Raw genomic sequence first — 22269 nt, forward strand, 5'->3', positions numbered from 1 at the left:
TCAACGACAATTTTCGTAACGTATTTCCGGTGTCGTAGTTTTATTTCAACATGTTTTATTTATACCAGAGCAGATTGGCAGCATTATCTTTACTAGTGCATGACGCTTCTTTTCTTAGATGACTTTTTGAGAGAAAAAAATCCTCCACGGATGCATCTTTTACATCTGAAAAGAAAACTAGCTAAAAGTATATGAATGTTCCAGCGTATTTTCCTTTGCTGTCACTTGTTTATGGAGTTACAATTTGTTTTTATCAAGATAACATGTGTTTCATTTATTGGACAATACGTACGTTAATTACTAGCTCACAGGCAACGTTCTGATAATAAACAGGTGATTTGATAATATTGTATTGGTACGTGCTAGCTGAAGTTTTTATATGATTTACATGTCCAAAATGTACTCATAAAACCTACTTCTGAAGATTTATGTAGCTAAACCTTGTTTCCGGTTTATTACATTGTACTTATAAAGGGATTCTACATGTAGGTTCTATCTTGAAATTCCAGCCTCCAACGGAATAATGTGTTATTCCATTTTTTTTTTTTAAATCGTAGGCCTGTTGCCTTTGCAGTGGGTTTTCTAGCCCTTCATTTTCAGAAAAAATATAAACAATAAATAAACAATTTATGAACAATCTATTTTTCACAGAAGACCTTTACAGAAGTTCAAATTACAGCGTTATTATATCTACGTGTGAAATTAGATATTATTTTTGTTTTATTGCTGGCTCACTGCACACTTGTTTCAAATCATAAATGTGTGATATTTGTTTCAGTATGACAATGCAACAAAATTCGACAAAAATTTAATAGATTATCAAGAAATCCAAGTTTTGACACTAACGGTAAACAGTATTCTAATGAAAATCATTTCACCCAAACTTTCTGACAGTTTCTCTCCGCGAAGCAGGAACTGAGAAGGAATGACCTCACGGGTATTGTTCTAAATTAATAATCGTGTAGAATATACAAAAAGTCTGAGATTCCAACCCACGACCCCATTCCCCAAATTCTGTGAAAAAGAAACATAATCGGACATTTGTACAAGGTAAGCAAGGACATTTGTTTTGTGTTACGGAATTATCCTTAACTATGGAAGACTGTGAATTATGAGTAATCGGGAATTCGTATCATGAATATCTTTAAATAAAGGCAAAACGTATATAACTACTGCATGAACATAAAAATGTACGTACTTTCATATCCAAATGTAAAGGAAATCCATAAATCTTACATAATCGTTTAATTTTAACTTTTTTAAGTTACATGTACATCGCGGCGTCATACTGACGTGCTGGCATCACGATGTTGTGCTACATGGAGCAAGTGCTTAAAGTGTGCAGAGACCATTGAAAATACATGAAATACACAGAAAAGTAATTTGATTTACTTTTAGTATTTAGTTATCTTTCACTCGTAAAAGCTACATGTTGAATTTTCCCTTGATGTATTCATGAATTTTTATTTATGTTTTATATCTAAAAGTGCTTAAGATCTGATAACATGTTTCAGCGAGGTGCAAACGATGTTCACTTTGATAAAGAAATAATGTGAACTATAAACGAAGTTGTTTATTCATGATCATAGCACTATTTAAGTTAGAAATAAAAATATCATTTATTTCGACTGAGTGTAACTGGCTCATTATCACATTGGCATTTAATTAAAGCACACAATTATCACGAAATTCATAATCCCTGAATGGGTTTCACGCGAACTAAGGTCTCCTTTAAAACTAATTAAATATGTTATATTTGTTATAGACAATCAATTTGTTATTGAAGCCAAATGGGTACTTGATGTTATTTTGTAATAAAACATATTTAAGTAGAAAAGTGCTAAAAAGGTTGAACAATCACAAGTATTCTTGTAGTTTATGGGTTATTTATGGTTTTTCGCAGTAATATGCACTGAAATTCAGGAGCGCACGTTCAATTATTCTGTCAATAACACGGCGAAATGAGTAATTTTCGCATATTTGCGTAAATACAAAACATTTACATAAATATATATACAATATAATATTATAATATAAATATAATGTACATTCAATGAGGGGTACCCAATTTGGGAGATTTAATGCCGACCTGAAATCATACTGACATACTGATCAGGAATTTTCATTTAATTTGCCTTTTGTTTAATCCAGAAAAGACATATTGAGCTCTAGAAGTGATAGTAGGATCTTCCTGCATTTTAAAGATATTTTTAATTATGTCAGTTTTATTACCAATATTATACTTTTTCTTGTATAAACTTTTGGTCAATTAAATACTAAAAAAAATGAAATCTTAAGAAACATGCAGATCAAACAGTAAGTTCTTATGTCTGTATCTACCTTATACATATAATAGGTTATTGTAATAGAAGCTCGATCTGAGATGCTGTATGCGCATGCGTCGAGTGAGATCCGACCTTGCAAAATCCACGAGAGCCGAATACAGCATCCCAGATATATAGCTACTGTTATAATGACCCTTTTATTATATTCCTCTATCTTTTTGTTTGGTGTTTTGAAATTGAACGAAATCTTCATTATTAAAATGGAACTTAGTGAAGTTTTTATGTGCGCTATTTATAGAACTGTGTCAGGTCATGAAAATTAATGAAAGTAGGCCGGCAACATATAATACAAAAGATACAATACGGATTTTTTCTACCTGTTCATATTTACTTGTGAAATACAAGCCGATTTTTTACAGAATTTATATTGGTATATAATAAAAGAGTATACATGAACGCTAACGTAATGTCTTCTGTAATTTATATGGAATTGTTGCACTAAACAATCAGAAAACCAATCAGGTCTAACTGATATTTTGAATCATTGTGACAGCAGCACAGATACAAGTAGGATAACTGCAAACGATGAAGTCATTTATAATTGAATGTCTATCAAACTTGGTTATTTTATCGGCTATTTTGATGGATGTATCTTGCAAATTGCATCGCTCTACAGTCTAAAAAGCTTGTAACTGTTCCCATGGTATTGGAAAAGATCTAAACGCATGGTTCATTAATTTCTCGTTACAAAAAAAAAAAAACATCTGAAAGCGAGCTTGGTATGACGAGACCATAATAATAAACAATGCTCACAGAGATGTCACAAATAGTCAATTAAGATTACATATTTTAGAGTTTAGAGAATAGTCTTTAAACCTCCATAATTTACCCTGTCGGATTCGTTTATTGTATAACTTCATAGGAAATGGATCTGTCCTTCTTATATTATACCAGATACTTATACTACAACTTGGTTTTAGTACATAAAATGAAGCCCTCCCTCTTATCTTTATTTACTAATGTGTCAGCAACACATCCATAGTAATTTTAGATGGCACTAAGAAATTCTTGGATGGCCATCTCAAGTTAAACAAATGATATCCTTTTATTCGAATTGAACCGATGATCCCCAAGCTGGTTCCTTTAGTACAGTAAAGCACCCTCATTGTAGAATAAGCATTAATTTCATTAAAACCAATTATTTCTTTGATACAGCCAAATGTGCACTGCGTTTTTGCCGTTATTAAACACATTTTGTGATGCAAAATGCTTCAGATTTAAAAATCTTAAGTATGCTATTAAGTTTTACGTTATTCATTTGCACTTTAACGAGGGGAATTCAGAAAGGTTTGAGATTTGCGTAGAAATTATAACAGGTACAAAACATTTTTTTTCATGGACTTCTAGGCTTTTTCATTGACTTCTAAGGTTTTTGAGGACTTCTATTGTTTCCATGGACTTCTACGGGTTTTCATGTACTTCTGGAGTTTTCACGAACTTCTAGGGGTTTCATGAACTTTCATGAACTTCTAAGATTGCCATGTACTTCTAGAGGTTTTCAATAACCATGTAAATGGAAAATTTCAACACAATTGGTGTTACAAGCATTTTAACACATTACTCTCGTAATACACTTGTAAGCATAGAGGCTCCAGGTACGAAGAAATTAGGTCCTACATAAAATGCGTTGTTCTCTGAATATACCAGTCAAAAAGATTCTGCAAGAATTTAAAATTGTTTACGGGGATTCTTCCCTACCCAAAGCGGGTAAAGATATCTAATCAGGGCGAATCTTAGAATTCAAGATCTACCTCGCGTAGGACGCCCTACAACGTCAGAATCCTCTCACAACATTGCTGTTGCAGCAGCTAAAACCTGAATTGGCCGACTTCGATCGGTATTTGTCAGCTGAATAGATTTAGATATTTCCAGCACTTTAGAGATATACAGTTTTTCAAATACCTGCATCAGGGGGTATTTATAGGGAAGTTAATAAGGGTAAATCTAGAGTTCAAAATCTACCTCGTGTAGTGGCCCTACAACGTCAGCATCCTCTCATAACATTGCTGTTGCAGCAGTTTAAACCTGAATTGGCCGACTTCGATCGACATTTGTCAGCTGAATAGATTTAGATATTTCCAGCACTTTAGTTGTGTTTTATGCAAGAATAGCGATATCGCACGTTTGCTTCGTGAAAGACTCGAGATATGCAGTTTTTCAAATACCTGCCTCAGTGGACATTTCATAGGGAAGTATTCACGAAATTCTACGCACTTAGATATATAAATTGTGAAGAAACATTTTCTACAATTTGTAAAAACCATTGAAAAGTCGCATCCTCCAGATGGTACACGTTGTTGAAGTAAATGTCGTCACATGATGCAACATTATTTTTCATTATCTGTTATTTTTTGTCATAACAGGATATATAAATACTTTCAAAACAGAAGCGAGAATCAAAAGTGTATCAGATGTCAATTTTCATCGTTTGTCTAGAACATATTCCCAATCTCTTACCCACACACTTGCTTGATTGCTCTACGCTCCGTTATGTAGTTTTTACAGGCAACCAGACATCATTACTGTATCGTTCATCTCCTGCGGGAATGTAAAATTGCGAATCAAATAATAATAGTGTAATAATATAAATGCGAGCAGCAAATCTGTCTATTTCTACAAGAATATATGACACTGCGATAGGTTTCATGTATTTTTTTGTGTGTTCGGACGGAATTTCTCCGCACTTGGACTTCTGACAAATCCTAGAAACACGCTAAGGATCCTTCAAGTTTGACGATTTATCAGAAGTCCTGAAGTAGTTTACACCCGTCTGAACGTATAGCATTCAAACATTTTGACATTTTGACAGTAGCTTGTTACAAAATATTTGGTTTCCATGATTTTCAGAGAATCATAATACAATGTGTAACGGCGAGAATATCAACCTTTACAGCATATAGATAGAACAACTCAAATACAGCTCACGTTACACTTGGGATTTACTTTTAAATAAGCTCAGCTTCTTATCTGAATGAAATATCCTTAAGTCCGGATAAAAAATCACACAGTCGTTTTGATCTTTACCATCGATACATGTGAGTTTCAGCTATAACTGAATTCCGTTTCTTTTGAAAATTCGGTTGCCAGGTTTGATTAAGTTATTTTTGTTCATGACATTAGATCGCTCGTGCAATTTTGCGGAAAGGATCACCTGATATTTGTCTTTTAACTGATGAAAAAGGACAAGCATGGAAACCATATGGTGTAGTTGTGTAATGACGAACAGGTTATAGGACACTATCTATTCACATGAGATGGACAAAGAGGTTTTGCGAAAAATTGTGGGTGTATTGTTTACAATTTGGTAGAAAAATGAGAGAAGGTAACCTAGCAAGTCAAAGCATTTTAATTTTGATGCAAGTCTCTCATTGACAAATCTGACATGATAAATCCTTTTTAGTAGATACATGGCGTCTGCTTTTCTAGAAATTCTTAAACGAGGTAAAGATAAGTAAACAGAAATTGGTCTAGCTTGTGGACAATGTACATATAGGGAATATGATACAATGCATTTTGATTCATTGCAAATGGCGTTTTAACAAATATAGTGTTGGAACTCAGTATCTCGAATTCCAAGAAATTGAGCGTTTTACTTGGAGATAACCGAAACTCGACTTAAAATGATGTTTCGGGGCGGCACATGAAATGTCTTCAAGATAGCTGGAATCTGAGGTAAGCTAGTTCGAGCTATCGAGTGTCAACCATACATTTATTTCCTCCTCTATACATAATACATTGTGGCTTTAAACGTTTCCTTTTGCCTTTGTTCTGATAGACAATAGTTCTAGGAAAGCGTTCTATGACAAAACCTGCATTAGTGACAAAAGCACAGTTAAAATAAGAAAATAGTTATGAGTAAAACGTATTTTCACTTGAATATTTGAATATTTGAGGAAGTTACCTGCACTGTTTCTATAGTTGTGATGTCTTAAGTAATATATATTAAAGTCTCCAAATGCGCTTGTACGTCTCGTGAAATACAAGTGTAGCACGAATGTGGTCTTGCATGACATGTGACATGTAAATTACAAAAGTGACATACAGGCTTTTGAAAAACAGTTTCTAGAAAATAAAAGAACGATGTACTTCTTGTGCAGCTTTTAACCCCTATGTTGTCATTGTACATATTGGCGTTTTTGAATTTTGGCTTTCATGACAACACAAATATTAGATGATTCGCTGCGTCTTGGATAAATTATTTGAAATTACAATGTACTGGTTTCTACATCCTACATGCTGCAGGAAGACAAGAAAACTAATTATTTTCCAGTATTTTAAGCTATTTATTATGCAATGTCAGTTATAAATGTTTTCTCATGTATTGACCTTTAAGTCATATTTCTGTATTTCCCCCAATAATTCGGTGTTTTATTTATAAATAAAGATAATTTACATTACTAAACATTTTAGTTGTCTTCAGTTTTTTTAAATAGTTAACTGAATGTATAACTACCTTAAAACAAATCGAAGCAATCAATCGTACTTCTTATATGGCTTTGTCTTGTAAACTTGTAATGTTTAATTGTATATTTAAACATGAAAAACTTACAAGGCTCATCAACAAGCAGAGGATAAAACAATCTTACTAGTCAGTATGAGTGATGTTCCGCTTTCTTCTTTAAGCAGCTGTCAGTGGAAGTTCAAAACAATAATTGCAGTTATGTTATCTAAAGCATTCCAAAGCGTTATAAACTTGTCTATCTTAAATCTATAGAAAGCCGTTTGCTTCATAATATACATCTTTCCATTATATTTCTTAGTTCATACGATACAGCAGTAATTCTAGAAACTGATGGAAATATATCTTTACATTAGAAAATCGAGTTTTCCAAGTCCTCTAATAATACTCTAACAGAGAAGATCATCGGCGGATAAAAGTGCATCTGGGCATGAAAATGATGTGAGCAAAATCTTATGTCAACATGTAGGAGTAATTGACTTACACTCAAACATCCCAATATTCCAATTCCCCTAACCCAGTTAAAAGACATTTTCTCGAAACAACTCTACAATGTGGACAATTAGACCTGACATTGATAATTCCTTCAAAAGTGATAAAATATGTAAAAGGATGAAAATAACTGAAAGCTAATAATTATACATTCCTTGGTTTTATCTGATATCATATTTATTTATATGCTTTTCTTATTGACACGTCCTCCACAACCTACTGACACGTCCTTTTAAATATTACATCAAATGACAGCAATGTCACCGCCTACTGAAATGTCCTTGTAAAACATGACATCAAAAAACAGCAAGGTCACTGCATACTAACACATCCTATTGAAACACGACTTCAAACTGCCTATTGACACGCCCTTTCAAACCAAGACTTCAAACGACAGCAGGGGCTCTGCCAAACGAAACGTTCTTTTAAAACATGACATGAAAGGGAAAGCTGGGTCACTGCTTACCGATACGTTCTTTCAAAACATGACTTCGAACGACAGCAGTGTCACTGCCTACTGACACGTGCTTTTAAAACATGACATGAAAGCAGCAAAGCAAGGTCACTGCCTACTGATATGTCCTTTTAAAACATGACGACTTTAATCGAAATCGGATCACTGCCAACTGACATGTCCGTTTGAACCATGACATTAAAAATCAAAAGAAAACAGGGTATTCTGTCTACTGACACGTCCTTTTAAAACATGACATGAAAGGAAAGCAGAATCACTGCCTACTGACACGTCCTTTTAAAACATGACATGAAAGGAAAGCAGAATCACTGCCTACTGACAAGTCCTTTTAAAACATGACATGAAAGCAAAGCAAAGTCACTGCCTACTAACCCTTTTAAAACATGACGACTTTAATCGAAATCAGGATCACTGCCAACTGACACGTCCTTTTGAACCATGCCATTAAAAATCAAAAGAAAACAGGGTACTCTGCCTACTGACACGTCCTTTTAAAACATGACATGAAAGGAAAGCAGAATCACTGCCTACTGACACGTCCTTTTAAAACATGACATGAAAGGAAAGCAGAATCACTGCCTACTGACACGTCCTTTTAAAACATGACATGAAAGGAAAGCAGAATCACTGCCTACTGACACGTGCTTTTAAAACATGACATGTAAGGAAAGCAGAGTCACTGCCTTTAAAACATAACATCAAACGACAGCATGTACCGACACGTCCTTTTAAGACATGGCATCAACTGAAAGCAGGGTCACCGTCCTTTTAAAACATGACATTAAATGAAAGCGGTATCAGTGTCTATTGACATGTCCTTTTAAAACATGACATCAAACAGCGTCAACCATAACTATTATGTTAATTCACGGTGGGGAAACCAAGAATGCAACGTCATCAAAACCCAGCGCAAATGAGCTGACCACACACAAATTTACGTCGATTCAGGTCAGAAAAGTCTTGTAACTTTTTTATTACCGCAGTTTTCGACTCGAGATAAAGAGCACCGTACCCGGCCTGGAGTATACTATTCTGCGGTAGTGTTCCATGTTGTACGTTTAGCTTGGTTATTGCTCGAAAACGCGAACAGTTGGCAAAGAGGGTATGAGCTGTACCACACTTTTGTCTAAGAAAGTGAGTTTTGATCGTATTTTCGTAAATTGAGGACAGATTTGACGCTCATTTAATATCAGTGACGAGCATAATAGTCAATCATTGTTTTATTCTACTATTTTCAAGGATATCTGACGATATTTTAGTCAAAACAAACAACATTATTAAAATGAGAACATCCACACTGACGACTTTGTTGGAGAACATCCACACTCTCAATTACAATTATTGCAGTTATGCTTCCTAAAAGCTATGTCTTAGGCAGTCAAGCTACGTTGTTCAACAACAAATGTCGTTGGGAAATTAATTTTGGTAAATCAACATTTACTTCCAGTCGTTTATTAACCCGGTAAGTCACATACTGTATGCGGAGCTTAAATTTGTTCACAAAATAATTTTAAATACTAAACAGGTAGCCAATAATTAGAAAAATATATCTTCTCATTTCATTTAAATAATTTTGGCACCAATTACACATGCGAGATAACAAAGTATATGTAAATTTCTTTTGCCAAACCACAAACCTATACTTAAACACCCTTACAATTTTCCTGGCTGAACTTCTATTAATGAACAATACGGCTCAAGCTCTATAAAATAGTTTGAAATTATTAAGATCTGCTAATATCAAAAGGTGTCCACAACTAGTAAATTTATTAATACAGTTGTAACAGTATTTAATGTTTGAAATTATTTTTTGTCCAATAGCATTGCAGTACATTTCAAATTATGGGAAATTTATTTTAATAAAGCAGCATTTGATTGAAGTGCGATATTAGGGGCTAAGCTTCAGCCAGAAAACCTGCTCTGCGGGATCACTTAAGACAATCACAGCGGAGAGAAAAAACCAAGGCTGTGAGGAGTGTGGAAAGGTGTATAAATACTGACGAAAGTTGAAGGCGTCACATGAAAATCTTTCCCGTATGTTGCCTAAGGTAGTTCTACAAGTTCTGATCCATTTGTTTTTCTTCACTGATTTAAAATTCGATTAAACTCCGATTTTTTCCAAATTATAGAATAAACTTGCAACTTTTGGCAAATGTAAATTGATAGTGTCATGTGATTTTTTCTGCTTAACAAAATGTTTTGACCTTAAGTAACTTTTTGTAATATGTGCCTATATAATCATCTTTTCAAAAGTAAATTGTCCCCAATGAAGCTTTTAATGAATCTTCTCAGTCGAAAATATAAGCTACGGTCTTACGTGTACCTTTATTTTAGTTTATACAGAATTCATTTTAGGATGATTGTGAAGGAAGTTCTACAACTTATATTATTCACTCTCGACCTCTCATTCCTGATGGGATCAATCTCCACGAGGGTATGAGAGAAGAGGCCAGTTTCCCTTTTAATGCTGAGCGCCAAGTAAGGAAGCTACTGATACCATTTTTCACGTCTTTGGTATGACGCGGCCGGGGATCGAACCCACGACCTCGCGCGCTCAAAGCGGACGCTCTACCACTAGGCTATAGACGTTGCCTTTATTTTAAGAGATCAGCGCATTTCAAGCTGATTTAAAGGCACTATTTAGAACTATTTAATGTTCGAACAATTTTAATATCACGTTTTATCTTTAGAAATATAATATTGTTGTCATGGGATTGCCATTCAATAAAAGAATTTCGGTTCCGTATGCAGAACCCAGGCTTTAGTCTACGCAATGATAATACATTGTATGCCTTTCTGCCGGTTTATCAAATGTGCATAATCACCTTAAGTGATAATGCCCTTTTTATGTATAAGGTTGGATTGTATTTGATATTTGAAAGAGACTTCCATTTGCTGAAATAAGATTTAAAATATCTTAGTTATAATATTTAGTTAAAGTACTAACTATCCGTGTTTTATGCACTTTGGGGTGGATATAGTTATAAACAAAATAACAATACAATAACTATTCCAATCCTCTATTTGCTTTGAAACTTTGTTTGCAGGACTTTTATGCAAATTTGTCTTGTTATCTTAAAATTTTTTTCCTAAGATGCAACCAATCTGAACACCGTGTCCTTATGCCACACTATACACAGAGATTAATGTTAGCCTAACATGTGCTCAGCCATTGCCATATGATTAGGCAGATCTATTTTAACTGGTCTAGACTCGAGGTAAATGGTTAGAACTGCTGATTGTATGTATAGACGACACTGGTTGTTGAACAACGTAGCTTGACTGCCTAAGACATAGCTTTTAGGAAGCATAACTGCAATAATGGTAATTAAGTGTGTGGATGTTCTCCAACAAAGTCGTCAGTGTGGATGTTCTCATTTTAATAATGTTGTTTGTTTTGAATAAAATATCGTCAGATATCCTTGTAAATAGCAAAATAAAACAGTGGTTGACTATTATGCTCGTCACTGATATTAAATGAGCGTCAAATCTGTCCTCATTTCACGAAAATACGATCAAAACTCACTTTCTTAGACAAAAGTGTGGTACAGCTCATACCCTCTTTGCCAACTGTTCGCATTTTCGAGCAAAAACCAAGCTATACGTACAACATGGAACACTACCACAGAATAGTATACTCCAGGCCGGGTACGGTGCTCTTTATCTCGAGTCGAAAGCTGCAGTAATAAAAAAGTTACAAGACTTTTCTGACCTGAATCGACGTAAATTTGTTTGTGGTCAGCTCATTTGCGCTGCTATTTGATGACGTTGCATTCTTGGTTTCCCCACCGTGTAATTGTTTTCTTTTTCCCGAATTTTCAGCACTTGGCAGCTGCCGACTGCAGTTAGATACATTTTCGCTTTAAGTATGCTTCTGGAGTAGAAAACCAAAGAATTCTGTTTCCTGAAAACCAATGTCATAATAAGATTTTACTGAACACAATAATGCACCGGCATTTTATGTATTTTTTCTTAATACCGTAGTTCTGATATAATTGCATCTACCTAAACATGTTAAAACTACAATGTGATTAATTACACGTAAAACGACACCATTACTCTATATTATGTCTTCACATCATAAATAAATGTGCATAGGCTTAAGCAATTCTTGGTTAAGGTAACAGCTGTTGAATCAATCCATTTGCAGAGAATGAAAAAAACTAATTATATTTCCTTTCTACGTTTAATACGAGAGTCAGGTGTTGTTGCTATATTCTTTATAGCAGGAGAGCGTAAAATGGTGGGTATACAAGCCATTGTAGTGTAACAGGAGAGCGTAAACAGGCCGGCAGGAAAGCGATGGTGGTGTAACAGGAGAGCGAAAACAGGACGACAGGAAAGCGATGGTGGTGTAACAGGAGAGTGTAAACAGGACGCCAGGAAAGCGATGGTGGTGTAACAGGAGAGCAAAAACAGGACGACAGGAAAGCGATGGTAGAGTAACAGGAGAGCGTAAACAGGACGACAGGAAAGCGATGGTGGTGTAACAGGAGAGCGTAAACAGGATGACAGGAAAGCGATGGTAGAGTAACAGAAGAGCATAACCAGGTCGACAGGAAAGCGATGGTAGAGTAACAGCAGAGCGTAAACAGGACGACAGGAACGCGATAGTAGAGTAACAGGAGAGCGTAAACAGGACGCCAGGAAAGCGATGGTAGAGTAACAGGAGAGCGTAAACAGGACGCCAGGAAAGCGGTGGTGGTGTAACAGGAGAACGTAAACAGGACGGCAGGAAAGCGAGTGTAGTGTAACAGGAGAGCGTAAACAAGACAACAGGAAAGCGAGTGTAGTGTAACAGGAGAGCTTAAGCAAGACGACAGGAAAGCGATGATAGAGTAACAGGAGAGCCTAAACAGGATGACAGGAAAACGAGTGTAGTGTAACCGGAGAGCGAAAACAGGACGACAGGAAAGCGATGGTGGTGCAACAGGAGAGCGTAACGGTACGACAGGAATGCGATGGTAGAGTAACAGGAGAGCGAAAACAGGACGCCAGGAAAGCTATGTTAGAGTAACAGGAGAGCGTAAACAGGACGCCAGGAAAGCGATGGTAGAGTAACAGGTGAGCATAAACAGGGCGACAGGAAAGCGATTGTAGAGCAACAGGAGAGCATAAACAGGACGACAGGAAAGCGATGGTAGAGTAACAGGAGAGCGTAAACAGGACGACAGGAAAGCGATGGTAGAGTAACAGGAGAGCGTAAACAAGACGACATGAAAGCGATGGTAAAGTAACAGGAGAGCATAAACATGACGACAGGAAAGTGAGTGTTGTGTAACCGGAGAGCAAAAACAGGACGACAGGAAAGCGATGGTGGTGCAACAGGAGAGCGTAACGGTACGACAGGAACGCGATGGTAGAGTAACAGGAGAGCGTAAACAGGACGCCAGGAAAGCTATGGTAGAGTAACGTAAGAGCGTAAACAGGACGCCAGGAAAGCGATGGTAGTGTAACAGGTGAGCATAAACAGGGCGACAGGAAAGCGATGGTAGAGCCACAGGAGAGCATAAACAGGACGTCAGGAAAGCAATGGTAGAGTAACAGGAGAGCGTAAACAGGACGCCAGGAAAGCGATGGTGGTGTAACAGGAGAACGTAAACGGAACGACAGAAAAGCGCGTGTAGTGTAACCGGAGAGCGAAAACAGGACGACAAGAAAGCGATGGTGGTGCAACAGGAAAGCGTAAACAGGAAGACAGGAACGCGATGGTAGAGTAACAGGAGAGCGTACACAGGACGCCAGGAAAGCGATGGTAGAGTAACAGGAGAACGTAAACAGAACGCCAGCAAAGCGATGGTAGAGTAACAGGAGAGCGTAAACAGGACGCCAGGAAAGCGATGGTGGTGTAACAGGAGAACGTAAGCAGGACGACAGGAAAGTGAGTTTAGTGTAACAGGAGAGCGTAAACAGGACGACAGGAAAGCGACTGTTGTGTAACAGGATAGCGAAAACAGAACGACAGGAAAGCGATGGTGGTGTAACAGGAGATCGTAATTAGGACGACATGAAAGCGAGTGTAGTGTAACCGAAAAGCGTAAACAAGATGATAGGAAAGAAATGGTGGTGTATTAAACAGGACAGCGTAATCGGGACGACAGGAAAGCGATGGTAGTGTACCAGGAGAGCGAATCAGGACGACAGGAAAGCGATGGTAGAGTAACAGAAGAGCATAAACAGGTCGACATGAATGCGATGGTAGAGTACCAGGAGAGCGAATCAGGACGACAGGAAAGCGATTGTAGTGTAGCAGGAGAGCGTAAACAAGACGACAGGAAAGCGATTGTAGTGTAACAGGGGAGCGTGAACAGGACGACAAGAAAGCGATGAAATGCTATTAGATAATCCTAACATCACCTTCTTGTGGCGTACGTCAAACAACCACATTCAGTTAGTGATACCCATTCATCTGCTATTTCAGCACGAAAACGTATTGATTCGGTAAAATGACATAGTTTTATGGATTCCTTATTTTCCAAAAAGCGATGGAAGGATAGTAGGACGGCATTATAGCGACAGTAAGATGGAATGAGAATTATGTAGGATAGCTATAGTAGTATTCCATTATTTCAACATATCATTCAACCACCGCTATCCTACCAGTATATTATTGACTTAAACATTTTGCCACTAGCTGTAAGTGCAGTTGGAAAGATCCGACTCGAGAATTACCTGCTTTTCAACCATGCCCCTATGCTACTATCGCGCTTTGATAATTAGGCGATGGGCGATCAACGGAAAGGTACAAAATGTTACACAATGAATTTCAACTATAAACTGATTAAATGTCAAATCAATGTTTGCTCCTATACGCATAAAGTATGACACTGACATAAAAATCTGACATGTCAAGCATAAAGAAAGTAGTAAAAGCTTCATTGTATATCAAATTGTACAGACAATGTCGAATCATACAGATAATCGTCTGCTGAATCAAAAAATAATAATAAAGTATCTGGAAAATATTACTAGTATTGTTGGTTACAGGGACATTTATCTAACAGGAAAACGGCAATCCAATAACACAATCCTCTCAAGCACCCTACAGTTGTGTGTCTATCTTTAACTGTTCATATCTTCAAATATGAATGTGGGTCTAATATCATTTATTAATAATCATGTATGTAGACAAAGTGACAGTCACGGAGGAAAAACAAACAAATACAGCAGCACAGCGGAGTTTCGGCCCCCGGTCGGTCAGCAGCAAAATATATAATTGGGGGAATTTAAACCTGTTCATCAAACATAATAATAAAGTTCTGAAATTACAGGGCACTACTATTACAGTCGAATTCCTAACACGCATAATGAAAACAAAGGGCGTGATATGTGAAACACATACAGATGTACTCAGGAACTTTGCAGAAGGCAGAGCGAGAGAAGCACAATCAAAGGCCAAACTATAAAGGACTGAAGTCACCCGTACCTCAGTCCCAGTGGACAATTAACATTGCTTTTTATGGATTCCACCATCTGTCTCACCACAAACAATCAAAAGAGGGTAGTTCGTAAAAATTCTAATTTTACTAAATGCAAAAGTACTATGACCGAAGGTCAACGAATTCTTTCGGGTGTACATAATTAGATAGTGCATTTTTATTACTGCAATCACTTTGTGTACGTCATATAATGAACGGGAAACAAGTGCAGTCAGATGCAATCGGATGATTTAGTTGATTCGGAACAAACAAACAAAGTGAGCTTTAAAGGGAAATTAAAGTTTGAATGACAGTTTGTAATTAATTAAAGTGGTATCTCATCAGGCAGAATGACTGTAACATGCATTTAACGTTTCATTATAAAGCGTTTAACTTATTGTAATAATACATAACGCTACTGTACAGAGAACACGCATACTTACACGGTAAGAAAAGAATCACATGAACTGATACAGACAGTGCTATAAAGGGAGGTAATAAAGCAATGAATTCAATAATATTTTTCTACTATAAAATCAAATACTCAAACCATTGTCCAATATCGGAGATAACAACTACAGAAGAGAAATTGATAGGTTTGATGCTTAATACATAAATGTGACAGCCGCATCATAAACAAAATCAGTATGACCCTATAATTACAAACAGAGAGTGTGGGTAGCCCTAGTTTGAAGAAATGATATTTCACGTAAAACTGAAACATGCGAGTCAACGCACAAGAATGATGCCACTGTATACTGGTCGTAAATAAAAACGCCACATGTTAAACTCAATGGCGAGAGTGCAGATCAGCGGAACACGGGTTCGCGAGTTTGATCCCCACGCAAACTGACATTGTTAGAGGTCATTTCGTCAGTGTCTTTGATTCACTTGGAGAAGTTGGCAGTTACTTGTAGAGAACAGGTTAGTGCTGGTTAAAAATCCAGGGACAATGGTTAGGTTAACTGCCAGTTGGAAATGGCGCTAAACCAATTAAAAAGCAGTTACTTCTTTGTTAAATCAGAATACCTGACATTACATGAAATCTATTTTTTTTTAATATTTGAAATACGATATGCGTATTAAATAAATTACATGGTTTTTAAAATGTCCATATTCCACGGAAACGGTGTCTACAGTCTAAATTGTGTTTTCTGTTTCTATCTCATTACAGTACAATTTCAAATCATTTTAGAACATGCACAGCATAGATCTAGTTACATTCAATATTCAATAATTTGGACATATATTGTATAAATATGCATTCGTGAACAGCTTCATGTGACTTAATATCAAAACATTATATCTGGTTATACGTTTCTTAAACGTTTTGTGTAAGCATTTTATACGAGTTCAGTTGTATACGTCTTCAAACACATTCTAGGTATAACATAGAATCCTTTACATACAACGTAGCAATTTAAGGCGCGAAACTGATCCTCTACAATTACAGATACAGACAGATCTGACCAGAGGGACAGAGCTACAGACAGTTCTCCGCCCGCTCTTAGAACACGCAAGCACACATCCAAGTCATCAGAGAGAGAGAGAGAGAGAGAGAGAGAGAGGGAGGGAGGGAGAGAGAGGGAGAGAGATCCAGCTGACATAGACAGCCTACACCTTTGAATATATTCTCTAGATTCTCTAGCGTGCCAGATGTACAGCATACCAGTACACTTCTTCTTGTCCCAAGTGATTTTAACCAGTACTGCGGAGATGGAAAAACTATAAATCTACTAGTATAGCATTTCATAAATTCCAGTGCCGGCGCCGGGAATCGAACTAGAATTCAAACAGCACCTGAACTTCGATATTTAGAAAATATTTAGAAAAATATTTCAGTATTATTATATGATAATTATGAGCTTTGTAGTTTAATGGTAATATATTAGTTATGACTTGTAGTGGAAGAATTGGTCGAGAGGGCTAAGACACTTTCCTACGGAGGTGAAGGCCCCTGGTTCGATTCCTGGCTACTCCCATTGCGGTGTGTCCTTTGGCAAGGCATTTTATCACGACTGCCTCGATCGATCCAGCTGTAAATCGGTACCAGCAAATTGCTGGGAAAGTATAACTGGTTTTAACTGTTCTTAAAATAGGGTCGCTCAAAAGCTCTACAGAGCTTAATTGTACGTTCATTGTTTCACAAAGCGGCGGTAAATGAAATTCACGACCCAACATATTAAGAAACATCCCATAAGATGTAGCTACCTGAATGCGGAAACATTTATAATACTGAAATTAAAAACATCTTTATCATAGGCAATTATGCACTGGCACTTGAAACTCTTATTGTTTAATAAGGACTTGTCATTATTATTATATAATTATTTTATCTGGACGGCTAATGACAAATTAATAGCCAATATGCCGAGTAAAAACCTAAACTGATATATTGTCAGTATTTAATCAGTAAATAAATGCTACTAGATTGTTTGTTTTCTCATATACTATGAGGATTTTATCATTTATATCCTCATCATCTACTGATTGGATTCTTATTGTTGATGAAAGCTGCTGAAAGAAGCAATGTCAAAGTTTGCATTTTTATCTTAAGTTTCACAATCGCAACATAGTACAATAGTCATAACATGTGCTATGAGCTATTCAAAGGGAAGAAAAATATCTTTATACTTAAATCAGAAGAGCTTGGTTTAATTTAAGTGTGCTTACCAGATTTTGGATTTGTGTGAAATGTTAAGATCTGATCATTCATATCTATGTTCAAGGAGTATTTTCTCAATGAGAACTTTTAAAATCTGATTTTCCTATCCTGTTTGCTCAACAATGAAATATAAATAATTATGATAAACTCACTTTTCTAATGTCATGATACGAACATAAGAACAATTTGATTAAAACTGTCAAACTTTTATTTTTACAGTAATGAAATTTACAAAATTATTTTAACCTTCCTTTGCTTACCATGACTGACTAATCACGAGAAATTAGAAATAAAGGAATTCAAAAGCTTTATGCAGTCTTAAAAGTTCCATAAGGCTTAAACTTTTATGCTAAAACAGTTCATGTGCTCAGAAAAGTGTTACTTTTAAGACTGCACATGAACTTTTACAGTTAAAATCATACAGGGAGGTAACCAAAAAAACAGTAGATTCAAAACCTTTGAAATACAATTATCGGAAATAGCATTTAAAGGCGTACGCTAGAATTCCCTGTATATGAGATGGGCGAAAATTTTCCCAATAACAGAATTTCTTTAAACTTTGGATATTGAAGGACAATCATCTAAGAAACAAAAAAAAAAATGCAATAAAAATCATAGGTCACCGGATTCGAAAAAGAGTTATCTGCCCTTGAAAACGTCATTTTTGGGTGAAATACCGTTTTCAAGGGCAGATAACTCTTTTTCGAATCCGGTGACCTATGATTTTTATTGCATTTTTTTGTTTCTTAGATGATTGTCCTTCAATATCCAAAGTTTGAAGAAATTCTGTTATTGGGAAAATTTTCGCACCAAATTCTAGCATACGTCCTTAAGAAGAAATTAATATATTTTATGTTCATAACGGAAAATGCGGCAGCCACATTTTGAAAAAAAAACAACATTATGATCCTTTAGATATCAGTCTGATATCTACCAAATGCAAATGTAAAACTAGAAATAATGCTGAAATTAAAGAAATATGCTGCTTTTCAAAATACTTCCATTTAAAGAGGGGTAATTAGAACATTATGTAAAAAAATAAAACAAATGTTTCTAATGTGAACGAACTGTATGTGATGGGTCTTTTTGTTCCTTAAATCAATCTCTAACAGAATATAGAAATAGTGAAAAATGTCTTAAAATTTTGCTTTAAAGTGACTAAGTGACTAAACTTAAAAACCCATTCAGATTAACCTTGCTGTACATAAAACACCCAGCTATTTTGTTGTTTTTTTTATTTAAATACCATCATAATCACTGGACTGGTGCTGATAAATATACATGTGGTGATAACATCTGCCGCGTAATGAAAGGGAGTAATGGACATACGTTTACATATCAATGTCAAAGAAACCTGTGTGGTTTCTTTTTTTTTTTTTTTTCATTCTGAGCATGTAATTGATAGCACAACAAATGACATAAAACATTTTATCGCACATGGTTCGAAATGTTCCTAAATCCGAAATAGATAGTGGGGTATATGTTTTATATGCTCTATGATCACTAGCGTATTACCTTCTGTTTACGAATTTCTTAAATAACATTTAAGTTCAGTAGGTACTACATTTAAAGATTGTTAGTTTATTGCATTAATCTAAACATTTTGTTAATAATTTACGTGAAATCAATAAAGGACGCAAAGGCGTGAATCTTTTAAGAAGTGTAATACATAGCCGCAGATGACTGAAGAAGAGTCTTACCTTATTATGAATTGTTATCCAATTGAATTTTATAACAGTCGTTATACACTTTATTTTCATGTCAGTAAAGCCCGATACTTCGTCACTTTCCCGCTACTGCAAAGTAAAATCATTTCAGTCACTTTATAAACGACCTCAAAAATTATAACCAGTTTTATAGGATCTTGATTGCACAGTTTCTAACGACGCATTGTCCCGACCGTTGCACAAGGCTGTGGCGATTTAATCATCGATAAAGTTTCTAGTACTGACATGATTCATGTATTGCCTTCTGGTTTGAATCATTAAACAATAGTGAATTCAACAAAAACATCGCATATCGATCAAACAGCATATTAATCGGAAATATTTTTGCATAATAAATGAAATAATTATATCACATTCTGGTGATTACTGTCTGTGTGTTCGGAATTAATTAGAAACTGCTAGTATTATTACGAGTAAAAACAGTTTATTTAAGTTTTATTGTTATTTTAAAATTATGATTGTACTGCATTTAAAGGCACGTTGATACGACATTATTACACCTCTGTGTATTTAAAGCGGTTTTAGTAGAAAGTAGTTTCTTCTTACACTATTAAACACCTTCTCGAATATAGGCTAGTTGAAAAGCATTGAGTAAATTCTGTTTAAAGTCAATCATTTTACATGGATTGTATAGACAGTTGCCACAATGAGTGACGCTCGATAAATCCATGTTATACTGAAGTTGTCACAACTTCAGTAACTCAATTACTTCTCAGTGATTTCTGCACTTCACGCACCTTAAGTGAGTCAACATCTACCCTCAATCATTCTACATGTTTCACCACTTGAGTGGCTTTACTACTATCAAAAACGTCTGTATTGAATTCTGCAATTCTCATAACTAAGCTCAATAAATTCTTTATGGAGTTCTACATTTCTCACACCTTAAATAACTTAAAAGCTACCCTCAATAATTTCTCCATTGACAACGTAATGACTTAACAACGCACAATAAATTCTCATAGAGTTCTGCAGTTCTAACTATTTAAGTGGCTTATTTTTTGAGCTATGCAGTTTTCAGAATGTATCACTAAGTGATTTAACTGCAATCAATAATTTCTTTATGTAGTTCTGAAGTTCTTACAACATAAGTGACTTTATTACAAACAATAAAATGTTGTTTTTTTTTTTTTTTTTTTTTTTTTTTTAAATTTTGCAGTTCTCACTACTGAGCAACTTTACTACGAAAAACGACTTCTTTGTGGAGTTCTGCAGTTCTAACTACGCACGATAACTTCTTTATGGAGTTCTGCCATTCTTACAACTTAAGTGACTTAGGCTAACTACGCACTATAACTTCTTTATAGAGTTCTGCCGTTCTTACAACTTAACTGACTTAACTACGCACAATAACTCTGTTCCTGATTTCTGGCAATCTTAAAACTAAAGTGACGACTTTATTACGCATAACTATTTTTTTTTTGTTCCCAAAACGAATTTGACTTAACTACGCTCAATCGCTCAATAAGTTCTTATGGAGTCTGCAGTTCTAAAAACTTAAATGACTTTACTATATTCAATATTCTATTTCCTTATTGAATTGTGTGTGTACTCCTGCCGTTATAAGTGGTTGCTAGAACCGTGATCAGAGTGCGCTTGAACCGAGATTTTACCCATGACTCCTGGTCCGACCGTTGGCGCTCTCCTCATACTTTTTTATTTATTAACTTTAAAACAACATAACATATACCGTTTGAAGCAGAACATAAGAGACATGCATGAACTGATTTATTGTCAAACTCACTTTTGCAAAGAAAAAATACTTCCTGGATGTTAATCAAGTGTAGTAATTAATACATATTCAGCCGCCGACTGGATAAATACACGTATCTTTATCACAGGTGAAATTAAACCTTAGAAATGCCCTTTTTATTCAAACGTGTCATGGCCGTACATATGTATATAGAGAATTCGTTCAACTGTCGTTCATTTTCCCTGCCTTTACTCGGTCCTAGAGATAATTTGGTGTACATTTAAAACTGGCTTATCAAAGATAAGCGTTAACTAATATTTGTCTTAATGTTGTCTTAGGCATTCGTAAATATTTCAAAACAAAAGAACTATAAAGAACATCTTTGATCACTTAACCATTGAGTTACAAAACATTGTTAAAAGCTAGTAATTAAGTTAAGAGATCTGAATTCATGCGGGAACTAATCAAAGCGTTTAAATAATTCATTGGCATCAATGAAGCGCTCTTTAATGGGGAACAAATATTCGCTATTTAAGCTAGGTCGTTTCCGTTTGAAAATGTTGTACTTCACAAACGGAAGTTTTAAGAATAGCTGCAAAGTAAGCACCAGTTTGAAACTTGAAATATATCAAGTGTTAGAGGGTCACTGCAGGGGTTTGCTGGAGCAGATACAGATAAGTCCATCCATTGTTACAAGCACTAGTCTTTGAGTTTTCACTGTAGTCACAACTGCTAATTGGCTCTACCTTATTGTTCTATGTATACTGTTGTTACAAATAAGATATCTTCCTAGGATTTTCTGCGTCTTCAGTTACGGATAGAAGCTTACAAAAACTTAGGTTTTAATTTCTTTTTACATATTTTCCCAGCAAAACTTAAGACTCAACAAGATGCACATTACACTGTTGAAAAGTGCGCGTTATTATGCAATAGAATAGTTTGTACATCACAATTATTACGTCAAAGCTGAAAAGGAATTCGAAATCACGAATGAA

The 22269-nt window shown here is 35.6% G+C and overlaps 1 protein-coding gene across 2 annotated transcripts in view; it reads right to left on the reverse strand.

Annotated features, from left to right (window-relative positions):
* The window catches only part of LOC123566576 (uncharacterized), a 322257-nt gene that overhangs the window by 228595 nt on the left and 71393 nt on the right, over window positions 1-22269 (reverse strand). The window contains exon 2 of one of the 2 annotated variants that reach the window (XM_045360815.2): window positions 19555-19650. The gene's annotated coding sequence lies outside the window, so the exon portion shown is untranslated. Of the gene's footprint in view, window positions 1-19554; window positions 19757-22269 lie in introns of those variants that run through there. The other variant, XM_045360814.2, reaches the window with a different exon arrangement.

This window comes from Mercenaria mercenaria, chromosome 8, assembly GCF_021730395.1.
Source record: "Mercenaria mercenaria strain notata chromosome 8, MADL_Memer_1, whole genome shotgun sequence".
Classification (NCBI taxonomy): domain Eukaryota; kingdom Metazoa; phylum Mollusca; class Bivalvia; order Venerida; family Veneridae; genus Mercenaria; species Mercenaria mercenaria.